Genomic DNA, 23,989 nt, shown 5'->3' on the forward strand with positions numbered 1-23,989 from the left:
GGTGACTAGGCAGGAAATAACAATCTATAATAAATACAACTTAATTGCTGTAGAACACCGAGAGCTTCCTGGAAGTTTTCAGAGGAAACAGTTTCTCTGGAAATGTCAATACAATAAAGCCCCAACTTCCCACAGAAACAGAAATCTCCGAAGATGGACTGTGCACTAAAGTCCCATCATGACAGCCCAACAGGGTGTTTCTGTGGGATAAAAGAGACCAGACTTCGACTGCCTTTCTTGCCTTTCACTTGAATTTCATCCTTCCATATGAAATGGCAGAGTTCCTCCCACCCTACCTATTCCCGGTCAGGAAGCTGTATGTCTGTCCTGGCTCAGGTATCTTTATTTGTTTCACATAAAGAGAAGTCTCAAAGCTGGACATCCTTTAAAATCTTGGATTTAGTATGGCTTGGAATAGGACATTTTTGAAATGTCAAGTTTTGCAGGCTTGAAATTATTTTGAAAATTAACTCCAACACGACTACCATTGTGATACGTTTCTCTAAATACAGACATTAATAAATTTTTGCCATTAAATACTGAAACTGAAAATGCAACATTTATAACTTAAGGGTAATAAAGTTTATGTAGCTGAATAATAAGATTTGATGTATTAAGCTTGATCAGAAATTTGAAAGCTTGTTACTTATTTCTTTGTGTTCTCTTGAGCAGTATGCTCAGCAATAGACTGCAAGAGGCTTATTTAAAGGAAGAAATACAGACAGGACCAATTCCGACTGAAAAAAGAGAGAAATTTTGGGAAGGAGGGAGCAGAAATTCCTTCCCAATGCAAATCATAAGTCAGGCAAAGTTTCATAGCTCCTGAAGCAAAAACAACAGACTGAGAGCCACGAGAAGAATAGCCCTGCTGAAGACCGTTCTAAGCCTCAATATATCTCCTAGGTAATTCTCTCTAAGAAATTTCTCTGTATATAACTTCTACTTTCACACATAATTAAGAGCTGTCATGATTCAGGCAAAGAGTTGCTGGAAGTAGGATAGTAATTGCAATCTTCCACCAGGGATAGATGTAATAAATAGTAAAGATCTTTCACGAAACAGTACCTGCCTGAAGAACAGAACTGCTGTCTCTGTCACCTTCCAAAAACACATGGAAATCTGCTATGGTAATTTAACTTAGAAACAAGTAGAAACTTTCCTGGATAGTGCTTTGCATACAAATGTGTCTAGGAGAAAGAAGCAAGAGACTACAAACGAGATTCAGACTAGCTGAGCATTTTGTAGGGGGGGCTGAAGGTGGCATTAAGGAGGTTGGCACCTGCCAGCAAAAGTCCCTCTCCATCTCTCATTTGCAGCTCATTCTTCACCAAAATTTTAAAGAAACAGAACTTGTAGATAATTCTTTGTAGATAAGCAAGATTGCATTTTTAAAAGTCCAAAAATTTACATGTAGCATTTTTGCTTACATCCTTTTTCCATCTGAAACATCTTTATGTATGTGTGTTACAGCCTGCACATGAGTTAACACCATAAAGAATGTGTTCTTTCCTTCCTTCCTTCCTACTTTTTAATAACACTCACAGTTCACATGTAACTTCACAGAAACCCTCAGAGGGCACTTTCATTGTTATTCTGAATATATGTATTTGGAGTAATGTGTTTCTCCTCTGAGACCAATATCTCCAGTGGCGTTTTTATAAAACCTGTTCAGCACTGATGTGAATGCATATGCATTATACCCCCGTTACAACAGGCACTACTCTTCAGAATGAAATTCCTCACTGCTCTCTTCTGAGAATTGCTTGAAGCCTCAGACATTAAACAGTTGTACAGAACCTGATAAAGTTTTTAACTATTAAGATGTAATGCTTTGAAAGATGACCCATGAACCGAGACTTTAAACATGATTTTTGCCTACTACAGCTAAATGGACGTTTATCAAATGCTTGCTAAATGGCTGCAGAACAAAAAGGGAAATGATGAATACTTCATGCAGAAGGATTGAATTTTTTCCTCTCTCTAACAAAGCAGCATTCATCATTTTCTTCCTCCCCTGCCACATTCCCATATTTTTTGCAAGTGATGTTTCTGAAGTTGGAGCTTTTGCTTCACCATTTTATCTGTCAAGCAACTGAAAAGAAATCAATAATCTTACTGGAGTCCACTAATATTTACATCTATTTTCTTCCTTCTGTTTACTTTCTTCTACTTTTATCGGCACTGATTGTTTACAGTGATTTCAAACAACTACATTCTGTGATGCATCAACAGAATTTATAATCGTTATCTTACATTATCAATTATGATACCTACCTGACTTAACAAGAAAAATTAAGTAAATAACTTTCAAAGAGGAATAAAAAGGACTTCTGAGGCAGCAGGAAATTCAGTCATTCAAACAAACACGTTTCTTTGTTTTAGTATGTGTAAGTAAATTTTGATGAATGTCCTAAAAAGAGTCATACTAGTGATTTAACCTGTAAACTAGTTTTATACAACAAAATTTCATGTCTTGCACTTGGGCTTAATACATAACACTCCTGAATTTTGATATGTAATAATTTTTTTTTTTTCTAACTAATACTCTTTAAGTTCATGAATCTGCTCCCTCTTCTTGGGGGTGGAAGTGGTGGAAGCGTTTCAAAATAGCTTTAATGTATCAGCAGAGATACAAACTTCTGAACAGCACATAAACAAATGCTATCGCTTTATTCTAACCCACCTCCATAACCTTCCCATACTTTTCTTGTTCCTTGGGTTCTTCTCTTTCTGCCTTTATTTTCATTGGCACAAAAGTGAAATTCTCTTTCTCTCCAGTTTTGGTAGTTGCTAAACTACTTATCAAAAAAGAGTGTATTGGCTAGTGCTTCTAGTAGTTTTACTCCACTTGAAGTTTTAGACATCCAATAACCGGATATATCAGAGAAGCCAGTAAGGACCAGCGGAAAAGCTGACTCCACTGTGTAATGAAAAATGCAAAGATGCTTAGAATCACTGTAGAAGCTTATTTCTTAACTGACACACTTGAACAGGACCGTTCCCAGGTGGCTCAGAGAGCTGACTGATAAGTAATTTACCTAAAAGAAGTTCTTTCACCTTACTTGAAAAAAGAGCAATGTTACTTGTACTGCAGGGCGGCACATTTCTTTGTTTGTGTGTTTCTTCAGTGGATTGACTCTGCTCCTCTGGACTGGGCCTGAAATAAACTCTGGAAAGGAACTTTAAGCAGCATGGCTGGGAAATAACCTCCTCTGCCAGCAGGAGGCAAGAACAGCCTGCAGTCTCCTAACAGATTAGTGGAGAGATACTAACAAGACTAATCCAACTAATGCCTTAAAAATACAGGAGCAGCCACTAGTAAACCGATCTCAATGTAACAGGTAATAGAAATCAGCCCTGCTAGATTAAGGCAATGTTGGCAAAAGGAATTCATGAAACAATATTCTCTTAGAACACTGACATCTTGCAAAGCACAAAATTCCTTTCACTGTCACAGATATAAATGTTAATTACTTTCAGCCCACTTTTTGCACCACAGAACACTTTGGCATACATTCCTCTAGATTCCTTTTGATGGCAAAAACGTGTGAGCATAGGACAGCCGCAAGATAAAGGTTCTTATAGGACTTATTCTTTAGGGTGAAATTCCCATAGCTGATATTCTTTCATTGATTTAGGATAGCCTTAAGTTACAGCCATTTGGTTTTGCTGAAAAGTGGAAATTCTGCTGATCTTCCCCAAAAGATCCAATTAATAGTTGTGTAGAACTACTTTGCATGTATAAGAGATAATATCAAGAACATCAGTAAAGAGATTGGAATCAAGTTTTGAAACATTATTCAGGGTTTTTGGTTTCTTAAGGAACTGTTAATGGAACAAGCCTGAAAAGCATCGCATTATAAACTAGTGCTAAGGATGCTTATATTATAATGGTTTTTTAATACCATCTCTATGCTACTGAAAGTTTTCTTTTCTGCTGGATAAAAATGAAGGACTTCTGAAAGAAGGAAGTGACAAGGAACAGACAGCAGTTACAGGCAGTAAATATGACCCCCAAACAAAGCGCAGGATCAAATATCAGCGAAACTATTGGCAGTCCATCTTCAGCTCTCCAATTCTCCTGGTTTTCTGCAAAACAGGTTGCTTGTCTGAGAGAAGACTGTTAATAATTCCACATTCCAAGTCATCCATACCTCTTTAACAAGTATGTTCACAAAGAAATCAATATTGTATTAATCTATTCCATGAACATACATGACTTCAGTTTCAGATATATAAATAAAAAGCCAACCCAGCATGGCATTGCACATCAGCAGAAGGGGTGACAAAAAATATACTTCTTAAAGTTATCAGTTGTTTTGATGAAAGTTCTCCAATTTATTGCTTTCTATTCATGTCTCGTAGGGCATATACCTCAAAGTATCAATAATTATGTTAAAGGTGACTTCTGGGGATATTTTCAAGGCTTTCAAGATATAGCATTGGGTATATATTTAATTTTCATTTCAGAATTGAGTGGGTTTTTTTTTTTTAAAAAAAAGTCTGTCATTAGCAATAACCATTAGCAATGGTTAGAATGGTTACAATATCCTTCAGTCAATAGGCTGGTTTACAAGCAAACTTCATAATATCATAGAATCATAGATCCTTTGCAAGTTTAGTGATTCAGAAAGTTGACTGGTTCAGCAGGCATAGAAAATGTTTTAGTGTTTCATTTAGGCCAAATTTTGCCTCTTGCTTCTGCTTAACTTTATCTTAATGCTTCCTTGACTTTGTTCTGTTTCTTTTAATATAGATGTAGTTGAATTAGAGTTAATTCAGTTAAATTTAACTTGAAAGCAAGTCCTTTTAGGGTCTTTGTAGGGCCTCAAGATATTTCACTAGCTTTGCATATAGAGTTTAGCTCACATATTTAAATGGCTCAAAATATTTAGTACTGTTTTATATCAAATTGCACTCTTAAAAAACATTCTCGCCTATTCTTGTACATTAGCATATTATTTTTTGATTGACCTTAGAACAATAGCATTCCCTTTCCCCCACCCTACACCCTGAAACTACACTTTGACCAGAGGTAGTTTGAGGAATGAGGAAGTTTGGTTGGAGGAAATGAGTTCCAGAGAGAAGCCAGAAAACATGAACATAAAGACTTGAGAAAGAGTTTAATCTTAAACTAAATTTATTGGGTGGGGAAGGGGAGGGAGCGCATGGGGAAACTGTTCTTTGAACTATAGGCTGTTTCCCATGCATCATTAACAGGTTTTGGTTTCTTATTAAAAGGTCTGGGAGTTGTCTTCAGTTTGTATCTGCAACCCAGAGAGATTACATTCACCGCTACACGCCAAAAAATCTTGTATAGAAGAAGCCACTATTAATAAACATAAAGGGAAGCAGTAATGTACAGAGCAGTTCTGCCACAGAAAATACTGGTTAAATGATGCAGGAAATTAAAAGGGGAAGTTAAGGAATAGATCCTGCAATGAATCTTGACAGATCTCTTTTGGGAGAAGTCAACACGCTTCCCATTTAATCTAAGTTTCGAGTGCTGTGCTTACTCTCTTGATATCTATCCCACCGTCCTGTCCGAGTTAAGAGGTGTCCTTACATTCGGGTCAGTTAGAGCAAGTAGTGGGCAACCAAAATAATCCCTGAGCAAAAGTCTAGGCCAAAAATAATCTCTATAGTGGTACCACTAATTGCTTTCAATAGGGAACCATAAAGAAACAGATGTCTGCTTTTCCTTTTCTAGTACTGAAATATTTCTTGAAGGAAGCTCTGGCTGTGAACTTCAAGTTATGAGTAAAAGGTAACTTGTATTGATTTTTCTCCTACAAATCTTAACAGGTTTATGCAGTTTTTGAAAGGGGTGTTGACAGAATCCTCAAGTGGATTACAATGTCAGAGAACAAAAAGGGAACTGTGATCTTTTATTGAAGAACTGAAAGCCTAAATTCAAAGACACTTCCAGCTTTAAAGAACCTTAATGCCGGAGACATAATTTTCACTTGTCAGGGTGCATTTCCTTGTTTGAAGTCCCGTTCGGTTTATTCTGGCTGACTGTAGAGCAGAATACAGAGGTTGATGTTCAGCACATGGACTCCTTAATCGATGCATCATGAAGTGGTGTCTGGGATCCAGGCAGCACATGAACCAAATAATTTGCTAGATCTAGTCAATAAATATACATCTGGAGTGTTTGAAATCCTGCCCCATACTTACCTGGGTACTTCTTGAACAGCTGATTCGTCCCACCCCATAGGCAAGCCAGAACACTTCTGGCAGCCAGCTGTTCAAAGTGTTCTTTAAAAGAATTGAGAGAAATTCACACTTCTATGATGACATCCTAGTTGCAGTAACATCAACACTCTTCAATGGCCTTACTAACAATGGCTACCATGTTATATTTTCAGAGGCCAAGCTTCAGATTGAAGTTGTACACAAAATAGAGTATGAAACATCTCCAGAATTACATGAAAGTTTTAGAGTTTGGGACCAGTTTGACTTAGGTAATTTTAAATGCTGAAATCACCTATCAGATATGTGCAGTAAAACAAAACCACCTCAAAATCAGCCCCAAAACCCACCAGAAAACTGCAATCCTGTAACAGCCATTAAGAAAACGCTTTTGTGAAGTACACATATCTATAGATTATATATATAGGGCTATGGATTAAGATGACAAAAGGAGACGATTTGTTCCTAATAGACCTGTAGTCAAGACTATAATTTTCATTACCTTTTTTTAAACAAAGAACTAGACAAGTAAGAAGAAATTCAATATTTGAAGTGAAAATGGGACTGCATGGAAAAAAAAAATATGTGAGTGACATATTGCCATTTGGAGAGACATCTGTACTTTCCTTCCAAAACTCCTCTGGATTCTTAATTGATAAATTTCCATACCATAGTTCAAAGCTCATGTGCATAAATCAACAGTTACAGACTTTAGGACTAAAAGTCATAAATGCTGGCTTAGACATATGTCTCTTCTAGTTATCTTCCTTGGGATTTTGATGTTTGGATTTGAATATTACCACCACCATCCCCAATGCCTCTGATCAGCATAAAGCTAATTATGTGCTGCTATTAAAGGAGATTACATGAGACAGTGACAGTTGGAAAGGCCCGATGACCAGCTGGAGAGAAAAAAAAAAAACAAACAACCCATGTTGTCAAGTAATAAATTTGCCAGAATTTTTATAGCCATCTTTTATCACCAGCTTCATTATTTCATTCTACAATTAACCCCCCAAAAAAAAACCCCAATACCCAAAACACAACACAATTGGAAAGAAGTCAAGATTGAGAATGCAATGAAATTTATACTTTTAGCATAATGCATCATTAGTCACGCAGGTCACTGCCGTTCAAAAGACAAAAATTCTTCAGAATTTTCACAATGGTATCCTTTGCTTCTCTGTAAACCACCCATGGATGTTCAGTGTTACCCTAAAAGAATGGAAGCAAACAAATATGCATCCATTGCATATATGTAAATCCTCAGATTTACCTCAGAGAATGGGTGCTGAGACTAGAGTTATTCCCATCATGGACAACCATTTATTTCCTCCAAGTACTGCAGGATTCAGACAACCAAGATGAATAACTGGCAGTGACGAGAAGACAGCTTGATAGAGAAGCTCATGTTACAAGGATTCCTAAGTGTCGGTGAAAGGAAGCCCTCCAAAAGAGAAAAATAAATAAATATCAGTTCAACTACTCTCATCAGTTGCACCAAATCTATTTAAAGGTTAAGATCCCAAATATTTTTTTTTATTCCATGTCATATCATTGAATCATTGAGTTCCTGAATAATCTAAGTTGAAAGGGACCTCTGGGTGCAAAATACATGGCAGGGTTTAAATTTTTTTCTTCATAACTTAAAAAGCACAAAAGCTGAAAGCCTAGGCTAGCCCACACTTCAAATAAGCTTAGGTGTAAGTAAGCAATGAAAGAAGTTACTCCTGCAAAGAATGAATCAGCAAAAGTGTATTTCCAAAAGGTAACTAATCAGGCTGGGGTTTTTGGTGGTTTTTGGTTTGGTTTTTTTTCTAGCCAAGAGCTTCCAGAGATCTTAGTCCTCATATTTCACGTTCTTTTTCTGTCAAGTCAATGGCATTTCCTACAATTGTGTATCAGAGATCAAAATCATTGTGATTTCTGTAAAACTCACCCTTTGGACCCTGTTCTAGAGCTCTGCAACTTGACACTGCAGTCAAGCCACTCGTATGCATATCAGCAGAAAGCCTGTCCAAAAAAAAAAAAATCCACCTCAGTTCAGCTTTTTTCACATCATGAAAACAGGACTCCTCTCGACTTTCTGTTAACATCACTGTCACTACTATCCCTAATTTCTACTACTTTGTATTATACTCACAATAAGCTGTTTTAGAGATTGATTAATAATCGAAGCAGGGCTGAGGCATTTAATCAATCTGAAGAACAGATTATTGCTTTGTGTACCACAAAGAAAGACAGATTATCCTTTTATTATTGATTAGGCTAGCTACACTCCTGCCAGTTCCATTGCCCTTATTTCTAAATATTTTTGCTCAGCAAGTTTTCAACTTGCACCAATCTTAAAGACAAAAAACATTTCTTGGCGCTTTATACATATCGATCAGCTTTCTACTGTAATCCTCCAACCCTTCTTGGATGATATAATAGTTGTACAATACATCAGCCTATTTACGATGCCTTCCTTCCTCATAGAAAATACACTGAGGATACTTGTACCTTTCATAGTCTTTTTCATCTTACCTTTGTTCAGATACAATACATTCAATCTTTACTCTTAACAGTTCCAAAGAAGTGGTTACAATTTACGGGTAAGCACCCAAGTTGCATCATTTCACAAAAAAAGGAGCTTGGCACTGGACTGCACGGATGGGAGAAGTGCTGCAGGAGGAGAAGACTGTACTTCAAAAACTGGATGGAGTAGCACACTCCAGTAAGAATAATCAAGAGAACTAATTCAAAATGAGAACTAGCTCGAGTTGAGCAGAAATAAATAGACAAAATCACCAATACGAACCACTAAAAGTCTTTGAATACCAGCAGGTATACACCGCAATGTCATACATAAACCATGAGGCAATGCTTCCACCCTCCCCAGCAGTGTCAGCATCTGCACAAGATCCTCACAAGCACAGCAACAAAATTAAGAGTTTTAGAAAGCATGTTCTGAAATGGGGGGGGGGGGGAAGGTAAAAGGAGAACATAACTTCCACATCCACTGAACAGGACGAGAACGGCGACTTTTCACTGCTGCCAGGGAAATGAATCAGAAGTAGGCAAGCCTTTTTCGCTGTAAGTTGGTGAAGAACTGGATCTTGCCACTTAACGCAGTTCTGGAAACTATTTCACTAGAGATTTTTAAGCAGAGATAAAGATTTATGAGACAGTTCAATGGATTAGATGACCTCTCAAGTTTCCTTCAGTCCTGTTTTTTCTGATTATGTGAACGCTTTCAAACAAAATATTTACAGGCATTGCCACTGCTTGAATTTGTTTATTCTCAGATTTACCAGAATGAAGAAAGTCAATTTTATATGAAACATTTGTGTTAAGAATTTGCTCTTTAACCTTGACTTGGACTATAGAAGTAGGAAACTATTATTCTCTGCTCAAAGTATCTGCATGATGTGCCAAGATACCGATGGAAAATTGAGACAACAGTGCAAATGCAATTCTTCTTTACGTGACTTAAGAATGTTTGCTATGTTAACATCAGTATGCAAATATTGTATTCTCTAAAACTGGAACATCTACTTTCCCTGAGTGAGTTCCCACTTACTGTTCTTCATAATTCTTTGGAGAGTTGAATAAATACACTGGTTTTAATCTTGCTTATTTACCAATGCATCCGTTTGCTTTCAGAGCCCTATGCTCTTTGTGAGAGATTTGCACGGACCCATCCTCGCGGAGACCTAGCTTAAGCCCAAGCAACGTACGGCCCTATTTATGGGTTTGACTCTCCCTCTTTAATTGCAGGCCTAAGACGTAACTAATTTAAAAGACCACAATCTTTATTAAGCAACATACTACTAAAAAACTATCAATCAAACAATAGGCTAGCTAATAAACACCCAGCTATTATTAATTTAGAATTCTGTTATTTTGTGCGCTATCACACACAATTATAAAGTCATTATGTATCACTCGAATGTTACAAACCACAGAGAACTACTATGGTAATAAATCTATCAGTCCTCAGGTGCTGTTCACAGCTCTGTATAGTCGAATTTCCACTAAGCCTTTGTAATAGAGAACTGACAAGTGTTGGTGGTGAAACAGGAAACCAGAATAAAGCATCTGGTTTAGTTGCTTAATAAACTTGAGACTCGGGCCCAAGACTCAGGCCTTCCGCAGGCCAAGATAAAGCCTCTGTACTCTCTACGCTAAACCTCTGGTGGGAGCGATGATATTACACGCCTCAGGGCGCAGACTGCCGCTGCGTAGAAAAAAAGCAAAGGGCTCCTTTTCCAAATAGGAGCTTTGGAGCATGAGGCTGGCAGCTGCTGCTGCTAACAGGGACAGCTCAGGGTGCTGTAAGGGCACCCGCTGCTGCTGGAAAAAGAGGACTGTCTTCTAGAAGCCAGCAACCAGCACTCATTCTGTGCATAGCAACAAAATGGAAATCTCACTTTTGGCAGCTTTTTCTTCTTCCCTTGCAGTTCTCTACCATGCTTTGCCATTTCTCACCCTTTTCACTTTCACAGCAGGGGTTTTATGCACCTGACCCTCTCCTCTCAGAACAACCAAATTCTGCCTGTACTGCTGAAAAGCCTGGCAGCTAACGTCACACCAAACTAAAATAAATCAGCTTTGAGAGGAGTAACACCTTCTAACAAGAAGGAAGCTGAAGCATGTTCTTTGCCAAGAACATCTTAGTTTCAGGATTATGTATTAGAGTTGGTCAAAAAACTCTGTTTCAAATCATTTGTAAGAGAAAAAAGTATTCCCCTATATATATATATATATTTTTTTTTTTATTTCATAATTCTGCCAACACCTGAGCAATTTGTCTCTTCCCTCCATTCTGGGTCAAACCTACTACGCAGTGAGGCCAGGCTCTCCCTGCAGACAGCATCTTTTCTCTTAGAAGAGAAAATGATTCATCTTACTTTGCTGATTGTCTATTATGTCTAGTTAGTTTCAAATGCCTTTTTTTTTTTAAAGTGCATCTCCAATATCTCATCACTGTCATCCATTCCATATTGATTTGTCTACTGCTTATTTTTGAACAGCAGGTGGATGTTAATGTTAAAACAGACTAAACCAGTTCTGAGTGTCTATGTTATGTTCCAAGAAATGAAGGATGACATAGGGGCAGGCCTCTAGCATAACAGCTCTTCCTAGGGAACAACCGAATAATACAATGCCAGAAACTGTGTGGTGTACTGGGGAAGAAAGTCACAGCACGGTGCTGAGAACCTGCAGCTCGAGAAGGGACCATGCCTTCCCCTTCCTGAGGGGAAAACACACACTTCTCAGCAGGGACAAGAGAAAAATTCCCTGTGACTAGATCAGGCTGTGTGGAGTTTGCCACTAGTCCTAAAATGAAAAGTTGGCTGAAACCAGGGCTGGAGCAAGGACCTGTCCTGAAAGGAAGCAGGAGAAGAAGCAGCAGATGACAGACAGATTTATAAATCTTTTCCTGTTGTGCTCTATCTCACCTATAGAATGCATTTAAAGAGTTTGGTAATTCAATGTTTACTCCAATAAATCTGGCATTTTCATTTTAAAAATTTTTTGATCATTGAAGAGCTTCCTATAAGGAAAGACCTGAACAGACTCATCTCAAAGTTCTGCCACATCAGATTCTGACTGTGTGGGCATTACCAAGACTAAATGCTGACAGCAGCAGTATCTTTATGCTTTTAATCCAAGGTTACAAATATAGATTGGTTTTATTTCAGCATTACATCTAACTATAGAGAAATTGATAAAGTGTTCACAGTAAAGGACTGTATTTTGAATACTGTCCCACTAGATTTATTGCAACGACTCCTACTCAACTGTCATTTGTCACTAGTCTAACTGAACAGAACATCTTATCAATGACGTCTATCACATCCATTTGGTCCCTGCCCTCCAAGGCAGAAAGGTTTGACTTGCACATTTTTCTCCTCTTCTAAATAATTGTAACAACTACAGCTGTGATAATGCTTACACATAATTCAGTTGACTAAGCTATGCAAAATACCAGTTTTCTCACATTGCTCATAGCAATTAAACAGTGAAATAGGAAGTTTTAATGTGTTTCTTAATAAACAAGGCCACAAAAGACATTTTCTATGTGCACTTTTTCTACACAATAAGCCACCTTTTTCCTCCCAGATATTTATAACAATGATGCCATTAATTTGGGTCTTCTCTGAAATATTAGTATGAATCTGTGGGTCAGAAGTAGTTCATATTTACTAGTAATCTCATGCTTTAAAGAATCTCTGTCCAGTTCATTAATAACTGCTGGGGGATGGGGGGTAGTTCTCACTTGTGACATTATTGTTTCTCTTAAATGGTAAAAGCAGTAAAAGGTTACATAGGTGGCATCACCTACATAAACACCACAGACCCCTGCTCCAAAAAGGTTTATGCATGGCCTTGCTTTGGGTACAGTAAATTTTGATTCCATTATTATGGTAAACTGAGGCACATGGCTATTGCTGGGGTCTCTGCCTAGAGATCGTGATAGTATTGAAGGACTGCTTAGAACACTGAAGAAAGATTTATTTCATAATTAATGCATGACAAAAGTTTTCAGCCCTGTATAAGATCAGGAATGCTCCACATGCACTAACTGGAATAACAAATTCATCTTTCATTGGTCAAGTTGTCTCGCAGTGCAACTGTAAGACTAACGGCATCCTTTCAGCAACTGGAATTGGTTATCCTCTCACAGTGTTGGTCTAATTATGCTTTTAATCTGGGTGGAGGTTTTTGGTTTGTTTTGTTTTTTCTTTTCTCTAGGGTTCCAAACCTCTAGCAATTGCCTTTTCACCCGCTGTTTTCATTCAGCAGTCACACTTTTCACCTGTGGTTTTGTTTATTGGCAGGTTTCGGAATATGCCTGGAAAGCATTTTGCAGACAAAAGCAATCATCACTCCAAATCAACTGGAACCTGCATGGATTAAGTTAGCACAATACAGAAATCAAGTCAATAAACCTACTGAAAGGCATGCTAATATCAACTCCAATCCTGTTTCACATTGCCCATATTGCCACAGCTTCTGGTTGGCTCAGTGCTGGACTGGCAGACATTCCCGTCTGCCTGAAAAAATGCAGAAGACCAGATTTATCTTCTGTTCAGTGTCTGCAATCATCTCCACAAGCTACTGGTAACAGACTTGTGAGACCAAAAAAATGTAGACAAAAAAAATTCCTTAAAACAGTTACTTAAAATACACATTCTTCATATTAAGGGTGTGTTCACATTACACTTTCATTTGTATGAGGAGCACACTTCTGAAGCAAACCTCCTGATTAGACTGGAGCTTGTTGGCAACACACTGTCCTCAGCATCATGTTCTATTCTACATATTTACTCTTACTGCTTGCTAATCGAGCCAGTCATTTGTTCTCAGGAGGCTGAACACTCATCTCTGTAGAGCCCCCTGGAAAAGAAATCTGGTTTATTGTGTATTCTATGGTTTGGCAATTTCTTTCTATTATATATTTGGAAAAAGATCTTTCAGCAGCAGTATCCGGGGAGGTTGGAGAGGAAAAAAATATTTTTTTTTTAAAAAAAAAAAAAGGTAGCATTTCCAGTTGCCACAACCATTTCAAATGTCTCAGCAGCTTTTGTCCATCCCAGTGAATGGTTTTTGTGCAAGCTAAATTGGAGAGCTTGAGAGAAAAGAGGAATTGAACTAATGGTGAAAAAAACCCTCACATCTCATCTGTGGGGTCAAGTCTTGAGTCCAAATCTGTACATCACAAAAATCATCAAACATTACAATCCTCACATTCCAGATGCGAATCAAGCATTTACTTACATGCTTACTTCCTCATGCAACCAAAAGCATCTTTGGAAGAGTGCAAGGCTGTCAATCAAAAAAAAAAAGTTGCAATTCTCTACGCAATGACTTGACCTCATCAAACCAGCTCCAAAAGCATTCACTAACTAATCCATTTCATTCTTCAGTTATCTAAAAGCAGCTCTTCATAGAAATTTTTTTCCTAAAATTTTATGATCCTGTTTTTCCTCTTGGTGTTAACAGCGCCCCCCACCCTCGATGCCCACATGCTGTCTGTGTGTTGATCCGGAGCCTTCGTTAAAGGTCAGAGTGAGATTCAAAGGCACAGTTATTAAAACAAAGAGGAAGATTGTCTAATTTCCACAGTTTGAATTCTTTCATTATTTACTACTATTACACAGGCAAAAGGGCAGAATTATTCATAATAATGGAGTACATTAGGCAAGTCATCTTTCAGTTGGTTAAACTAATTTAAGTTTAATTCATTTTCTTGCAACAGTTTGCACAGACTCCTAGAAAACATTAATTCCCCATTTAGGATTTCTTAAAAAAAAAAAAAAATCTGCTTTGTTTAACTTTCTGTCATTGTTCAGGAATTGGTGTATTTCTATTAACAAGATCAGTCTAGATTCTTATAAACTATCTCAAATATAGTTGTGATATACGATACACTTCTTGCTCACTCTGAAGAGAAACCATATGTCTTGTATGAAAATAAATTAATGCATAACTTCTCATACATTTAAAACATAATATTAGTATATAGCAATATTATTATTTTCAATATTATTATAACTCTTTAAAATACATATATACTTCATATGCTGTCCTCCCTATACTCGCAGAAGAGATTTTTCCTCCTAAACTGCACATCAATATTTTGAAGCTATTGAAAGTACAAGATTCAGGCTGAACCATTTGCATTATGCCCAAAGATGACCGATGAATAATACTGCTGCACACATACAGTTCAAACTGATTTACAAAGTCAGAAAACATTACAGAAAAGCTCACTGGGGACTCAGAGCTTCACTCTGGCTCTAGTTCCCCAGCTGTTATGAGATGGCGCTTGCTTAACTTCTGTATAGGCATCTTTGACATCTGACTAGTGTATCTACATGGATATACATGGTTTATTTTTCAAAGCTGTTTAGCAGAATTCAATACAGCAGCTGGAATTTTAACTCAATGTTTTTGGAACAGAATGCAATACATTTTAAAAAGTCATTTATTATGTTATGTCTGGTGTATGGAATATTAACTACTCCAGATTTATCAGCTGAGGCTTTCACTGTACTGTCAACATGTACCCAACAGGACATCTTAAAATATTGATAGTGTGAAGAGACCTCCTACAACCGGGAAGATGGATAAAGGCTAAAAGAAGACAACTAAGCTTTCCTAAAACAACATTTCAGACAAAATGATCTTTTTCCATCTGTGGACCTTACGTAAAAAACTGATTAAATCCTATCTTCATCCAAGTGTAATTTCTACTTTAGGGGTGTTTGGGTTTGGGGGGAGGGTGTGTTGTTTTGGTGGGTTGTAGGTTTTTTTGCTTTGTTTTGTTGCCTTTTTAAAAAAAAAAAAAAATCCCCACAACCCAATATTCCCGTGTTTGCATTCAGATTTCGCCTGAATGCAGAGGCTATTTTTTTCCAAGATAAAGTGGAAGCAAAGTAAATTGAATTTGCAGCACTTCAGACTTTGTTCTATTCACAATAAGCATGTATTTGGAGAGAAGTTTGATCAAGACATGGTCAGATTCATTCTGGTGTCACAGAGCAAGTGAAATTAGTAGAACTCGACTGATTTTGGCCCCTGAAATTCAGCCACAATTCTGTTGCCATAGAAGATATTGCGATTGGAACAAAAGAGTTTTTCTGGTTTACGTGTAACTATTTCCAAGCTAAATAGGAAATTAAGCAGGATCGATCTTTCCTGGAGATACACAAGTATGCTACTGTTCTCCCTCTCATCTTCATCGGTCTTCTACAACTGGTCCAGGTCTCCAATTCTAATTCCTCAAAGAAAACAACGCAAGGGAGAAAGCTATTCTCAACAGCAGTGACTCCCTTAAAGTTAACAATGGCTGGCTCTCGACTTGACTGCTTTGGTCACTGCTATTTGAAGTAGTGTGAAGACATGGATGCTGAGATAGGACCAGTCAGAACAAACAGTGAAGTCCTGCATGGCAGAGAAGGGCAGGCATTTAAAAGCACATTTTCTGCAACATGCATGACCTTGACCTCTGAAGTGAATTTCCACTTACCCTAAAACATTAAAAGTGCCTCATTTCCCTATATGCTACTGGGGGAATAGTCACTCAATTTTCGCTATGAGACCTGCTTAATAAGTTAATCACCTCTATACAGCGTTAAAAGCTTGAAAAATATCTATTAAAATCATTTGGTAAAAACCCCATACTCCAGGTATTCACTAGTTCGCTATATAGGGGAAATTGCTAGTGAAATGCTACTGCAGGCAAGAACATAGGCTTATTTACCTGGAAGAGGTTTTTGTTATCTTGACCTCTCTTCCCTCTCCAAATCCACCCAAGCTTCACAAGATTCTCTCGAAAAACTACTGAATAAAAATCATTGTTCTTTATGTGGTCAATAAAGTCACTGCAGAGAACAAACACCCAAATGGAAGTGGAACTCCTACGGAATGTCCCTTTCAACTGAACGCAAGCTCAGAAAAATTACACTCTGTTCAGGATAGAAAATTGACTTTTTAAAATCTTTGCAGAAGGGGAAGTATAAAAAAAAAGAAATTTGTGATGCCGATAATTTTTTGTCTGTGAATATTTTCAACATTTCTCATACTGACTCCAAGGTATGTTGCTCTCAGGACTTGCATGACAATGATAGTGGTAGAAAGAGCAGCACAATACAGCAAAACTGCTCCAGAGCCGAAGATCAGACTATTGGCCAATAAAGCCTGCACGTACATTATCAAAAAAATAATGGCCAGATATGAATCCAAGTGATATGTCTGTGTGTGCTTTATTTATTCCATTTATCGTCTCCTTCTACTGTGCAGTACAGGTCCTCCCCACTCAAGATAGATCCAGTCACGTGAAGATATTGTAATGGATTTCCCTCGTTACCAAGCACAGATGTAGATCTGTTTGATCACCCATCAAACCATCTCTAAATCAGCTAGCTACAGCAAATCTTGAAGAAAGATGAAATAGAGCATGTGTGCTGGTGGAGGGAAGGTCTTTCAGAACACATTCCTCCTCCTTCTCCCCCAACAAAATTTGTAACACCAGCATAAAAAGAATATACCTTTCACATTAGGTTTTAGAATATTTTTCACTTTGGCAACACATCAAACACTTTCATGTCTCACAGTTTCAAAAAGTCAAGTGTTGTGGGAGACATAGGTTAGAGTTCCACCAAAACTGCCAGCTCTGGAAAGGAATTTAAAAGCTCTGGGCAAATAGACCCAACACAGTAAGACAGAACTGGCAGCATTTTACAAACTTCTCGTGTGCCAAAATGACAACGTCAGCCAGTGAGTCAGCTGTACACCTCTATATTCCCTGGCACAGCAGAAAAAAACCCATTATCGGTGCTACTACGGGGGGACCAATAATGATATTACTGATACTGCCTTCATGCTCAAAGTCACAGCAGTAGTATCTGAAACCTTATATTAGCTTCTCTGTGTTTTCTTACTTCACCCACTGCTGTGTAAGACAGAGACAAAGAAAGTTGCAACACAGATTATATATTCATCACAGCTAGTACACCCTAATACAATAAAGTCAGTGCCACAGTGTCAGTTGTCACTTTCAGAGCATGAGATGAAATGATGCCATCTGCGAGAGAAAATAAAACAGGGAAGTGAGTCATAGCATACTCTGAGAAAATGGCACAGCCACTCTGGAACTGGAGAGAAAATGGTGGAGGAAGGGCAATCGGAAAGCCACAGCACTAGTGATTACCTCAACTCACATAAAGACATAGTTTGTTTTAGTCTATAGAAGCATCACTTGATAAACCTGCTATGCACACCTGCACTTTTATCGTAGTTTTATTATAGCTGCTAAACACACCTGCATTTTTATGACTGCGTTTGCCTGAAGGCAAAGGATATATTTTGAAAATTAGAATATCATTAAGTAAATTCAAAGTCATGTGAACAATCAAGAGATCACTAATTAGAATTCAATTAATTCCAAAATCTAATATTTTATATTTGATTAAACAAATCAAGTATTTGCAACTTGCAAGCTTTCAGCATCTGAGTTTCCTTGTCTAAAGTCAAAAATCTAGCACAGTGTCCATAGTCAAGATAGGCATCCAAGTAAAAAAGTCTTTGAATTCTATTTATTATTCTGCTTTTTCAAGAGTTCTATTTTATACAATTCTTCAATAATTCTATACATACTAGGAGTAACATAAGCTTAAAAATCCAGATATACTTTAGCTTTTAAAAGAGTTAAAGTGCATTTTTCCATTAATTTTTTTAAAAAATGATATAAACAAATGGTTTGTGATATCCAACAACATCCAGTATAAAACATCCTTCATTACTATGGAGGAAAGCGTGTACTTCTTTATTAACCCACCTAAAATCATGCTGCCAAATAGGCTTCAGCTTGACCGCAGATGCTGAACTGGCAAGGTGCTGATCCCATCTTTGTTGATAACCAACAGAAGGCTGCAACTTCGACCTTCCACTACCAGCCATCCCAGAGCGCTGAAGCCAATTTCTCCTGGCTTTTCACTCTAAGAATGCCTGATCCGCATACTTCAAATAAAAGATAAAACATACAGCTTTTAAAGGATGCTATTGGTGTGGTGAGTAACACGGAGTCCATTGGTTAACTCTCTTTGTCAGAGGTAACAGTTATTTTTACCATACTGCATCACACTGCTAAAGGAGACATCAGCAATCTGTTTTGTAACAGATGGTTACCTCTAAAGGTCAGGGTTTAAATTCCTACATCATTCATCACCAGCAAACTGTAAAAAAGAATAATTCATAAACCACAGCATGTTTTAGTAAAATGTTACCAGTTTCCAGCAACTCAAAAGAAAAAAGTTTGCATGAATGCCACTCAACTATATAACATATATACATTCATGTCAGGTGGTCAGATACTGTAAAAATCAATTACTGCTTGTTGCCCAGATATTTGATGAGTCGCTCAATACCATGAACATGGATCAGATTGCTAAACCCTTGCTTGATGTTGTAAAGATATTTCTTTTCTCCTTTATGTCATATGGCATTATTGATTTAGCTTACTAGTTTCTTACAGAAGCACTGAAAAAGTGCTTCCATGCACCTATGCCAGATTAAGCTACAAGTCTGCAATTATAGATCTCTACGAGATACAAATCAGTGTTTCTATCATGACACTGAACAGATGACTGAAAAATGTATAGCCTGTTTGTTTGCTTTAACAAGATTTAATGCTATACGCTTCTACATCTGCTTAGAAGGAGCTTAATAGAATAATTTTCTTTTTTTCATTCTTATATCTAATAATTGCAAATAATGAAACTATAGATTCTCCATATCTGAATAAAACCTTTAAGGGCACCTAATGATTTGGTCACCTATGGTAAAGTCACCTCAGTTAAGAGCTGCTGGTCCTCAGCTAAGCTTTATACCAGCGTACACGTGAAATGGGTAGCACTGGCTGAAGTCGCCCTGCAGTGGGGAGCAGGTGACCTCGGCTGGTGAGCAGCAACTTGGTAACTTACAGATCACTTCGCTTCTGACTAATGTCAAACCCTTTGCAACCTCCAGGAAAGCCAAATACTGATAACTCTACTCAGTAAGAGTGAAGTTCAGCAAGTTCGGCCTTTGAATTTGCCAAAACCTCCAAGTTCAGCCAAGTAAGGTAGCTGAAAATTCTGCACGCTGGGGCAGAGAGAAAGGCCCTAATGAGCAGCACACTCTGAGACACCAAAAATCCTGATGCGATTCCAAGTCTCATGCCCCAGCGGGGTTTGTTCTATGGTAGTACCTCAGTGAAACGCCACTTCTGTATGTCTCCAGAGAAGGCTGTCCGCCCGTACTGAACATGCAAAGACAATCAGGAACGCCATGCCCGCTGTGTCTCCACAGGACAAGTCTGTCTTCTTGTCACCACTCCTGCCTTGCTGCCGCCCTCCGCCCAGGTTTGAGTTAATGATTTTTCAAGCAGATGGCTGCTGCTGGTAAATAGATAAATTACAGCCAGCAGAAAGAATGAAGCTTGGGATCACTGCCATAGTGAAAAATTGAATCCCCGGGAAACAATATTATATATAACTGAACATTGCATCTAAAAAAGTAAAACCTAAATTTTTAGAGCACAGTATTCTTTACAAAGAAAGCTAACAGTTTCCTTTCTTCTGCCTGAAGCTTAGCAATCGCTAGGTTTCTGAACTGTATTTTTTTCATTAGTCTTATGCTTCCAAATATAATCTATTATTTGGCAGCAAAGGCAGCAAAACATTTGTTCCCCCTCAGTACAGCTGCAACCAATTGGATTTAAAAAAATGATGTTGGAGATCCAACAGTTCTCTATCATGTTGATTCTTCCATGGCAACAGGGTTGTATTTTTTCCTTTGGGGGGGTGGGGTGGGAACAGGATGAAGAAATGCATTTCCTGTGTTCTCCCCTTTTCCAGTTCTCATCCCTCCACACACTGACAGAAGGGATTACACTAGATTCCAAAATTGCATACTATGAAACCTTTTTAATGTCTATTTGTATAAAACAAATGTTTTGTCTTTTTGATTCTCAGGCATGCAAGTATAAAAAAAACTCCCAACTATTATCTCATTATATCTAAACATGAAGAGGACACTGGAGAGTTTTCTAGGCCTTTTGCCTAGAATCTCTGAAAGGAAACCAAGCAGATACGCTCCCCTTTCAGATATATGACAATACACTGAAGATGGTACTGTGTGTAGGTTACAGCGATATTTGAGAGAAACAAATGAACAAAAACTTGCTGTAAATTACTTAAGGGCTAACATTAGTGCTAGGCTAGAATGCTGGCCTTGCAAAAACTGTGGACACCTAATTATATGGTCCAATAGACTTAATTTCAAAGAAAAGGTTGTATTTTTTTGTACTATATACAAAATACCAAAGCCAGCATAGTACATAGATTAGTACAGAAATATGGCGTAGTGCATGCATAACTTAATACATTGCAGTTCTGGCAGAAAACACAACAAAGGAACAAATCTCACCTGAAAATATCTGGCCTTCTCAAAGATTATTAGTGCCAGACTTAGACCACACTTGCAGCTCAGACTGACAGTCGTCCTGTTGCAGGGTATCAGGTATTATTGAGTAAAAAATAAAAATAAAATAAAAATCCAAGAGTGGTAGGCAGTAGATGAGCTGACAAGCCCCAGCTAGGCACTTGGGGGGGGGGGGGGGGGGGGGGCAGCACAGGAAGGGAAGGAATTCCTCCATTTCTGAACTGCAATTTACCTCTGCAAAACATTTAAGTAAAAAAAAATGCAAAATGTAATTTTGGAGAGAACTGAACACAAGGACATTCATTGGAGCCACGTGTTCCAGAGCAATAGAATTCATTTGTCAAAGACAAAAGTCAACTTCTGGTTTAATACTGAATTAGGAAGGGAGAAAAAAAAAAATCCCAAACCACGCAAAACCACAAGAAGTCTGAGTGGTAATGGAATTGCTGTTGTTTCGTGACACTTCAGATAAACTCTTCTAACCCTTCTGGTCCTTATCTCACAAGTGTAGAACAAATCAGGAATCCTGCGATAGATCTTCGACCTCTCAGAAAAGTACTGATTTGATAAGCTGAAATTTGTCACCAAATTTCTGTGAATTTTATGAAGTGTACTAGACGTGTTTGGAGTCTATTATATTAGAATGAGTTAAATTATTTATGTAAGAGGTGGGAGAGAAACTATAATGCTAAATGAAGTTGTGTTCTGCTACTTAAAATCTGTCCCAGTATCTGACATTGATTCTTCTGTTTGACTTGATCAATATTTAAGCTAGTCAACTTTGACAGACATTTTGTAATGTAGTTTCTGGCAATTTTTCTACTTATTTGTAATAAATTTTCCTATATATTATAGTTTAATTAGCTATCCAGAGTATCCTACCAGCTGAAAAACACTAAGATAGGCAGGATTTGACACTATGATTATTTATCAACCAGTGTAATAAGGAATTAAAAACTCATACGGATGGTATAAGTGTAATCATTTTGAGGATTTAAGGACAAAAGGAAGTTAAAATACATAATTAGAACAATACAAAAGAACAGAGATGAGAAAATGCTCTCAGGGCATCAATGAGTAAGTTATTAAAATAGGCACATAATAAAAGAAACTCAAACCGTAACGGTGTCAGAGCAGTCCTCCTCTAAGTTCATAGAGCAGTACTGCTCTGCAAGGCATCTATGCAAAAAGGGCTTTGGAATAAGGAGAGAGATCGCCCTGGGTTTTCGACCTCATCTGTTGTCTTGCAAAGCCAAAACAAGTTTTGCTGCCTTCATCTCCTGTTAGCACTGCAAGTTAACAGAAACTCTTTTGTGAAAGTAGACTACTGTCCTAAATCTCAGCCAGTTAGGCCAAGACAAACACTGAAGGCATCACTTTTGCATTAATGCAATTACAACTCATCTTTCAGAGCTTCACAAGATTGCATCTCTGTCATTCTCTGGGTGACTTTTCAAGGAGAGCAATTGGAAAAGTATTTTAAAAAAAAATAAATCAACTCAGCACACTAGATAGAGTTTTTTCAGTCACTGTACCACGTACATGGAAGCCTATAATAACGTTTTTAAGTCACTTTAAGGAGCACAAGCTGATAGTAAACAGTGTCAGGTTTGAGCTTTACTAGAGCAAGGGTGATTCAGAGCAGATGCCTCATAACTGAGTCTTGGCAAAACACTGCTGGATCCGTACGTGTCCCGTTAGTGTTTTAAAGGGTTTAAAATACGAAATACCACAAGGTAGAATTATGCAGTTTGACAGCATATGATCAATACTGTTATGATATGTACTCCCTTTATTATCTCAGTTATAACTACTAACTTCAACGTGCACAACGGACTTCTTTGGATGTTAAGTGTGTTTCTGCACACTGTTTATTCTGCAAAAGAACATCTGATTAGTTGCACTGCAGCCAAAGACTGAACATCAATACACCAGATTTTTTTAAAAACCCAAAGTCTTAGAGCCATCTAAGCACACGCTTATACTACTATTACATAAAAACTAAGGTATAAGAAAATGTATGTTTGCAGAAGACACAGCATTTATTCACAGGCATCACTGTTGAGCTACTTTTTCAGCTATAAGAAACTGATTTCTGTTCTTTTGAACCCTATATGAAATATTATATATGCTGCCACTCAACTGCTTTGAGCAAATATCTACAGATATTAAAACACTGGTTTAGATTGATGACTGTCTTTTATATAATGCTCCATGTTGTGAAATAGTTCTTCATTTATTAGAAGCTATTAAAAATGTGAGTTCTTTTGAAGGAAACGTTGAAGAATAATACTTGAAAAATACTTGGGTTTTTTGTTACAAATATCAAACAGATACACACATATTTTTAACAACTTGCTCCCTCTCTTTGCTTATTAAAGTTTATATTTGCTTGTTTTTAAAAAACAGACTTCAGCAAGCTTTTGCTATATGACCATGAATATTTCAGAATACTCTTTGGAAACAGAGGCTATTCTGAAGAAAAAAAAAGAAAATCTGAGACAAAACCCAGAGTTGATTAAACAAAAGAAAAAAACCCAGACCTAACACAAAAAAGGGGGAGGTGAATTCAAGCACTTTTTGAAGTTGATTGAACTATTCGGTTGTGGCTCTGAGACAAAATTGGAGAGATTCAGTAGTAACATGGGACATAATTATGTCTTTCAGTCAGAAATCACAGCCTTAGAAGTTATGAATCAATACAAATGGCAAAACTATTAACATTTCCATTTTACTTTTTATTGCTAGAGAAACACTCTAATTAACGTAAGCATAGCTTGACATCCTGGTAAATAAATGCCACCTCAGTTATTTATTA

The 23,989-nt window shown here is 37.5% G+C and overlaps 1 long non-coding RNA gene across 2 annotated transcripts; it reads right to left on the reverse strand.

Annotated features, from left to right (window-relative positions):
* Positions 1-6,774: 6,774 nt before the first annotated feature.
* LOC129211842 (uncharacterized) lies at positions 6,775-20,054 on the reverse strand. Of its 2 annotated transcripts, XR_008578990.1 has the most exons (5): positions 19,937-20,054; positions 18,527-18,708; positions 8,135-8,208; positions 7,472-7,642; positions 6,775-7,097 (listed from the first exon to the last, which is right to left on the reverse strand). It is a non-coding gene; the product is annotated as an uncharacterized LOC129211842 (long non-coding RNA). The 2 variants fall into 2 exon arrangements; XR_008578989.1 differs by lacking the exon at positions 6,775-7,097 and having other exon boundaries at positions 7,263-7,642.
* Between the last annotated feature and the right edge of the window lie 3,935 nt (positions 20,055-23,989).

The sequence above is a fragment of the Grus americana genome, chromosome 12 (assembly GCF_028858705.1).
Source record: "Grus americana isolate bGruAme1 chromosome 12, bGruAme1.mat, whole genome shotgun sequence".
Lineage (NCBI taxonomy): Eukaryota > Metazoa > Chordata > Aves > Gruiformes > Gruidae > Grus > Grus americana.